Source organism: Mesoplodon mirus (assembly GCF_964341445.2).
Source record: "Mesoplodon mirus genome assembly, chromosome: 6".
Lineage (NCBI taxonomy): Eukaryota > Metazoa > Chordata > Mammalia > Artiodactyla > Ziphiidae > Mesoplodon > Mesoplodon mirus.
Window position 1 is genome coordinate 132958363 of NC_138982.1, and position 8821 is coordinate 132967183.

Consider the following 8821-nt stretch of genomic DNA (forward strand, 5'->3'; position numbering starts at 1 on the left):
ATTAATTTCCCAAGAAAAATGAACAAAAATATTTAGCTGCTTTATGACTTTAAGCTTGGTTTAAATTTTATTACAATTTATTTTATTTAATGCTTTTCATAACTGACATTCCTCAGTTCCAGATTCTTTCTAATTCTTGCTACTGCTGTACCCTTGTTAGCTGACTTTTAGAAAATACTTACCCTATTTCTGTTTTCTTATCTCTATGTTGATAATATATTTTTTTCTGAAAGACTAAGTTGTTAATGATTTAATTAAATAAATGAATTTTCAATAATTAGAAGCTAAGGGGGAAAGCAACATTTATATGAATTTTCTCTAGTTGTATACAGCTGCAATGAGCTTGACCTTACTTGATGACAATTATTCCCAACAAAATTTCGAAAAATATGGCAAGATAGTGAGGGCAGGACTCTTCATAAAATGATAAGACCAGTGAAAAATCTGTGTTAGTTAAAGTGACCAAAATAACAAATTATATAACAATGTTTTCTTAGCATTAGTACTGAAGTCTGCAGTTCTGTGTAATTTATAGAAAGGAAGGAGAAATTATGAAGATCTAAGTCACAGTAGTGAAAGTCAAGGAAAGTAACTAAATTCAAGTTTTAAGGCATTTTCCAAGCCACATACCTAAAATTAGAATACCTGTCAAGGGTGTGAGGAGCACAAGCTCTCTTTCAAGAAAGTGTCTCAGCTAACTTATTCTGAGAACAATTTCTAAAGAATTCTTCCTAAGAAAATTAATCCTGGAGGGAAAGTAATTGCTCAATATGAAAATATGTTGCTTAGATATTCCAAAACTTACATAAAACATGTTCATCTTAATGCATGGACAAGAAACCAAATTTGCAATGGTAACAAAATAAGCTTATAGGAAATATGATCAGGATTATTATCATAAATAAGGAAGTTAGTACCATGTTAATGAGCCACAATAATGAGAGAAATCAGTCCTTTATATGGAAGCTATTTCCAAGGTAAGTGTTTTTTTGTTGAGTTTTTACCTTTTGTGGCCAAACGTGGGCTCCAAATAAAGTAGTTAAAATTAAATAATTCCAAAATGAAAATAACATTGAAAAGATTGAAGAACTCAGTAGAATAAATAATATTGTTCTAATGAAATAAAAGATCTGATCTTCTTAATATAAGCTTTTCAGTAGAATAGAAAGAAAAAAAATCTTTCAAAAAAAGAGGAACAGTGGAAGATGAAGCCATATCCACGATGGCCATCAATCCATAGTTAGGGGCAGAGACAGAGAGAGACAGGGCTCAGGCTATCATAGTAGATTTATAGAAGCTCATAATTCCACCATCTACAATGTTGTTTTTTATATTCTCTCATGAGTGGGAGTGGCCAACCCCATCTCCAGAAATTCTTATTGAATTGGAATCAGGTCAAAGCATCAATATTTTTAAAAGCTCCCAGAAGATTCTAGAATGTAACAAGAGTTGAGAACTAACAACTTAGTGACGTGACAGGATCCTGACTGGATTCCATCAGTTTTCCAATAATTATTTATTTAGAGCTCCCTTTATGCCAATGTTCTATGTTCAAAGGCAAAGCTTAAAAATAAATGCCTGTCCTCATTAGTATTACATTCCAGGGAGAAGGCAAAAAATTATGTTATGTAATAGAGATAATGTGTATAAAGAAAGTAATTATATACAGCGTGGCAGCATAGGGGGAAATGCCACTAACATAAGATGATCAAGAAAAGTCCCTCTGAAGAGATATTTGAACACAAAGATGAATTAAAGGAGATACATTTGTTAAGTGTATAAGTCAAAGAATAAGCTACGCAGAAGGAAATTTCCATCTAAATGTTCTAAGGTGGGAATTATTTTTGCATAATGAAGCAGTGAGAAAGTTATTGTGGCTAGATTACAGTTAAAGGAGAGAGTGTGGGGAGATAAAGTCAGAAAGTTAGGCAGGAGTTAGATTATCCAGGGTGTTCTGGGGCTTGATAATGATTTTTAATGGAATTGTAGGTGTAATGGAAAGCTATCGAAGATGTTTAATTAAGAGAAGAAGGTGATCTGATTGACATCTTGCTACTTACTGTGTGGTGCATGAATTGTAAGAGCTCAAGAGTAGAAGAGTCCAAGGTATTGCAGTAATTCAGGAAAGAGATAGTAGTGGACTCTATAAGGGCTTGCTGGTGGGTAGGATTTAGATGGTGAGTAGAAATAAAAATGGAATAAAGGGTGACATTCTTGGTTTGAGACAAGAATTTGTTGAATGTCTGTGACATTATATTTAAAGGGAAGCCTAGATGGGGGCAGGATGTTAAAATATCAAGAGTTATGATGTGCATGCATGAGATGTCTTTAAAATGTTGAATAGATAGTAGGATATGTAACATCAAGCTACAAGGAAGAGGTTAGGAATGAAGATATAAACTAGAGAGACAATTATTAAAACGGTGTTTACAGCATGATACTGCATGGGATAATTGGAGAGAGAGTAGTTAAGAGTTCAGCCCTGGGGACTTACAGCATGTAAAGGTAGGAAACAGAAAAAGAATCCAGCAAAGGAGCCTTGGTATCCACTGCACAAATGGAAGAATAGCTTTTAGACAGGTTAAGATTGTCCACGCACTGTAATATATAGAAGGTAGATTATATGTTGAGAAATGATTGTAGTGGACAGAATTCTAAAGACATACCATAAGCGTTTTCTCTCTACTGGTTATTTAATTGAAGATGAATCTATGTACTGCTGTGAAAGGACTTTGCATATATAATTTTTGGGTTTTTTTTTTTTTTTTTTTTTGCCACACCGTGGCTTGTAGCATCTTAGTTCCCTGACCAGGGGTCAAACCCTGGCCCCGGCAGTGGAAGTGGAATCCTAACTACTGTACCACCAGGGAATTCCCTTTGCAGATATAATTAGTTATTAATCAGCTGACCTTAGAATACGGATATTATGCTGGATTATCTGGGTGAGCCCAATGTAAACACATGAACTATTTTTTTTTATGGAAACAAATATTTTTCAGCACTGAGACAGTATTTTTTTAATTGAAGTATAGTTGATTTATAATACTGTGTTAGTTTCAGATGTCACAGCAGAGTAATTCAGATTATTTTCCCTTATAGGTTATTACAAAGTATTGAGTATAGTTCCCTGTGCTATACAGTGGGTCTTTGCTGGTTATCTATTTTATATAAAGTAGAGTGTATATGTTAATCCCAACCTCCTAATTTATCCCTCACCAACCCTCTTTCTCCTTCTGTACCCATAAGTTTCTTTTTGATGTCTGTGAGTCTGTTTCTCTTTTGTAAATAAGTTCATTTGTATCATTTTTTTTAGATTCCACATATGTGATATCATATTTGTTTTTCTCTGTCTGGCTGACTTCACTTAGTATGATAATCTCTACATCCATCCATGTTGCTACAAATGGCATTATTTCATTCTTTGTTATGGCTGAGCAATACCCCAAGGTTCATTGCAGCACTATTTACAATAGCCAGGACATGGAAGCAACCTAAATGTCTATCAACAGATGAATGGATAAAGAAGGTGTGGTATATATATATACAATGGAATATTACTCTGCCACATGAACTTTTAAAAGCAGGAGAGAAAGGCAGAGAAATCAGAGAGATATGTCAAAAGAGAAAGGCAGAAGGGGCAGGTCAGAAATGGAACTCAAGTATTAGACTTCTGAAGAGGATTTGATCTGCCATTTCTAGTTTTGCAGATGGAGGAATGGAATCTGTGAGCTAAGGAATACCTGCAGCTTCTAGAGGCTGAGAAATGAAATGGGGATTTAAACCCTATAACCACAGGGAACTGAATTCTGCCAACAACCAGGAGTTTTGAAGCAAATTTATCCTCAGAATTTCCAAAAATGAATGCATTTCTGCCTTGTAAGACTCTATACAGATAGACACCTGAGCTACTCTGTACATGTACCTTTGAATTACAGAAACTACAAGATAATAATTTGCATTGTTTTAAACCACTAAATTTGTGAGAATCTGTTACAGCCGAAATAAGAAACAAATGCAATTATGATGGGCGGATGTTTAATTCTCTATTGTTCCTAATTTTTGTAACATTTGAAACAAACCATAATTGGATGAGGAGTAAGGCAGATTTTGTCAGAAGTTTGATAAAAAGATAAGGAATGAAATAATTATTTTAGAGAGTGGGAGAGTGAATTTAATAGGAAAATAGGGAAGAATTTCTGGGGAAGGCAGAATGCTTAAATAAGATTTAATATAATCAATTTAACATAAGACAATTCAACAAGGCTGTATTTCTCTAGCCCAAATCCCCTGTATATGAGCAAGCAGAGTAGGCAAAGAGTTGGATTTCAGCAAGGGTTGTAGTTTCAAAAAACTGATACCACTGGGAAAGTAAGGCAAGGAATATAAGGATATAGGTAAGTGGATATTCTTGTGGTAAAGGTAGAAGTGAGAACAAGGATGATGTACAGTAGAAATTTGATGTGGTTCATAGTTTATGGTTGTAATAGGGAAAAAAGAATTGTTTAAAAAATGAGGATAGCTACATAAATCCCTAAAGCGGGAAGTAGAAAACAAAAGCAATTGAAAGTTGAATATAGGGACCAGAGCATATCAGAAATCTGTCAAGGATATATTAAGAGGTAAATACCAGGGGTAAAAAATAAGCAGAAAATTGATTCAGCATCTAAATCCAAATGTATGAATAAGAAAAAGTTTCAATAAAGACAAAATGCTCTCTACTTATTGTAGTGGCATAGAAATGGGACCTTAGGCAGGGTTCAACAAGTGAAACTACCTTCAACTCCTAGAAAGACGAATACCACTCAAAACCACAGAACACAAAGAAGATGTCTCCCTTTAGGAGATGTAGGTAAGTCAAGGAGAAAATGTTTCACAAAGGAAGACCCCTCTCCTATATAGCAATGAAGATTAATAGTCATACTATATTTATATTAAGACTGGGGAATGATAAATTAAACTTTATAGTTGTGGGATGAGAGGGCAAAATTTCAAAGGATATGAGGAATATTTGTTTGTTGACTCTCTTGGATGTCAAATCAGATAGAGAGCATCCTTCTGAGCAAGATATTATAGAATACATGTTCATTTTAAACACTTCTGTGAGCATAACTTTTAGAGAAGTATTAATAATAAAAATAATCATATCTATAGACATAAATATTAACATATAAATGTATGTTTCAGAAAATTATACTTAGGTTTTGCAAAGAAAACCCCATACTTGGTTGTATATAAAAATCTTTAACAGGGCCTCCCTGGTGGCGCAGTCGTTGAGAGTCCGCCTGCCGATGCAGGGGATACGGGTTCGTGCCCCGGTCTGGGAGGATCCCATATGCCGCGGAGCGGCTGGGCCCGTGAGCCATGGCCGCTGGGCCTGCGCATCCGGAGCCTGTGCTCCGCAACGGGAGAGGCCACAACAGTGAGAGGCCCGCATACCGCAAAAAAAGAAAAAAAAAAAAATCTTTAACAGAAGCAAATAAAAATGAAAACAACATTGCAATGCCAATGAAGAAACTTTATTAGGAAACAGGCATAGAGCTGTCACACGGGGATCAATGAAGTAGCAACAGTTTCAAAGTGCAGCCATTCTGAAAGGAAATCCAGTTTCTTTGATGATATTCTCTAAGAGGAGTGTCTTTTTGCTCTGCTTTCTTCAAATGGCCTTCTGTAAAGGTGTGTGACATTAGTAGCCTTTGCAGTTAATAAGGTTAAAAGTGTGCTGACTTTGAAGACAGGAAGAAAAAAAAAGAAGTTCCCCAGTTAGAGTGATAGAAAGTTTCTAATGTTTTAGTGATTGAAAGATTTTTTAGTGGACCCCAGAGGGCAAATATATTCTCTAAAAAGAGGGACCATAGCTCTAGCTGAATCTACCATAGTCAATATAGCCAGAGTCATTGCCACAGCTACATCACAGGCTTCCAAAAACATTAAGGCTATAGCCAAGACCACCAGGGTAATTGACATGGCAGCTCATTGGTAATATGAACTTCAAATTAAATTTGTTTGTGTTTGTTTTTGTGTTTGTTGTTTTCCATGAGGTCCAGAAGCTTTTGTACAGAGTCTTGTATTACTCTGAGGTCCTCGGGGAATCTGGGGTTATTCTTTACTCTTACCTTGGGACATAATATCCTGCTGTTTTTGTACTTTTGCTGCTGTTGTACCATGCTGGCACAAGACTCTTCTCTATTGGAAATAGTAGAAAGTGAAGTAGCTAGTCCCCTACACTTCAATTGCCCTCACCTCACCTTCAAAATTTAGCCAATTAGAAAAAGGTAAGACAGTGGATCCATTTTTGTAGAGACACTAAACTATAAGCTCAGGCAACATCTCTAAAAATTTTCCTCATTCCTAGTTTAAGGTAGTTTATGAGTTAAGTAGATTTTTTGTTTTTTGGGTCTTTTTTTTTTAACAAATTCACTTCTTTGTATGTTAGTATCTTTTTAATTGGATGTACTGCACAATTGATGAAAAAGATCTGGGGAAATATGATATTTAATTTATTTATACGATAACTTATTTATAGTATAACTTGATTCTTTTATTTATTTGCTTTTGTTTAACCATTGCAATTTATATGATCTTTCTACACTCGTTGAAATCTATGTGATCTTTCTACACTCACTTATTAATTCTGAAGTTGTTTTGTAGATACTTTAGGATTTTCAACATACACAATTATGAAATATATGAACAGTGACAGTTTTATTACTTTTTTCTAACACATATGACTTTTATTTCATCTGCCATATTTTACTGACTGTCTTCCTGTTTGATATCAAATATGGGTACTGAAACTGGACTTTTTTCCTTGTTCTTAATCTTAGGAAGAAAACATTCAGTCTTTCACCATCAAGTATGATTTTGTGTGTGTGTGTGTGTGTGGTACACAGGCCTGTCACTGTTGTGGTCTCTCCCGTCGCGGAGCACAGGCTCCAGATGCGCAGGCTCAGCGGCCATGGCTCACGGGCCCAGCCGCTCCACGGCATGTGGGATCTTCCCAGACCAAGGCACAAACCCGTGTCCCCTGCATCGGCAGGCAGACTCTCAACCACTGCACCACCAGGGAGGCCCTCAAGTATGATTTTAATCAGGATTTTTATAGATACATTTTTCAAGGTGAAACTGTCTCCTTCCTAATTCACTGAGTCTTTTTTATTAATGTATGCAGAATTTTGTCAAAATATTTTCTGTATCAATAAAAATGATCATGAGGGGTTTTCCCCCTTCTCTTGCCTGCTAATATTGCTTTCATTAACTTACAAATATTGAACCAGCTTTGCATTCCTGGGATTTGTCATGGGATATTATTTTTTTTTATTATTTTTAGTAATTTATTTATTGATTTTTGCTGTGTTGGGTCTTCGTTTCTGTGAGAAGGCTTTCTCTAGTTGTAACAAGCAGGGGCCACTCTTCATCGCGGTGCGTGGGCGTCTCACTATCGCGGCCTCTCTTGTTGCAGAGCACAGGCTCCAGACGTGCAGGCTCAGTAGTTGTGGCTCACGTGCCTAGTTGCTCCGTGGCACGTGGGATCCTCCCAGACCAGGGCTCGAACCTGTGTCCCCTGCATTAGCAGGCAGATTCTCAACCACTGTGCCACCAGGGAAGCCCCGGGATATTATTGTTTTTATAGACTGATGGATTGCTAAAATTTGTTGAGGATTTTTTCATCTAGTTTCATGAGGTGAATTGTTATTTAGTTTTTTTGTATTGTACTCTCTCTTCAGTTTTGACATCAGAGAAATGTTGGCCTTATAAAATGAGTTGGAATGTGCTCTGTCCTCCTTCCCTTTTAATATCTGTGAGATCAGTAGTGATTTCTTATCTTTCATTTCTCATTTTTGTATTTGTGTCTTCTCCCTCTTTCTCCTCCCTTGTTTAGCATGCCTAGATATTTATCAGTTTACTTTATGTTTTCTGTGTACCAGATTTTTATTTCATTGATTTTCTCTATTGTATTTCTGTTTTCAATTTCACTGATTCCTGCTCAGATTTTTATCACTTCCTTCCTTCTGCCTGTTTGGGGTAAATTTCCCATTTTTCTATAGTTTCCTAAAGTGAAAACATTGATTTCTCATTTTAGAGCTTTCTTCATTGGTAAAATATTCATTTAATGGTAAAAAATGCCCTCTAAGTATTATAATAGCTGTGTTCCAAAATTTTGGTATATTGTATTTCCACTTTTGTTTATTTCAAAATATGTTTAATTTACTTTGAGACTTCCTCTCTAACCCATGGGTTATTTAGAAATGTGTTGTTTAATTTAAAAGTATTTGTTGGGCTTCCCTGGTGGCGCAGTGGTTGAGAGTCCGCCTGCCGATGCAGGGGACATGGGTTCGTTCCCCGGTCTGGGAAGATGAAGCTGGGTCCATGAGCCATGGCCACTGAGCCTGCGCATCCGGAGCCTGTGCTCTGCAACGGAAGAGGCCACAGCAGTGAGAGGCCTGCATACCGCAAAAGAAAAAAGAAGTATTTGTTGACTTTCTAGTTATTTCTTTGTTATTGGTTTCTACTTGATTCTGTTAGGGTTTGAGAACATATTTTATATGATTTATATTCTTTTAAATGTCTTAAGGTTCGTTTCATGGCCTAACACATTTTTTTGTTGGTGAACATACCATGCACCCGTGAAGAAACTGGGTATAGTGTTATCTAAATATTAGGTCAAGGTGGTTGGTAGTGGATATCTCTATATACTTACTGATTTTCTGCTTATGTGATCTGTCAATTATTCAGACAGGAATCTTGAAGCCTCCACCTAAAATTATGCATTTGTCTGTTTCTACTTTTGAAGTGACCCATTCTTCACTATGTAATGTTCTTC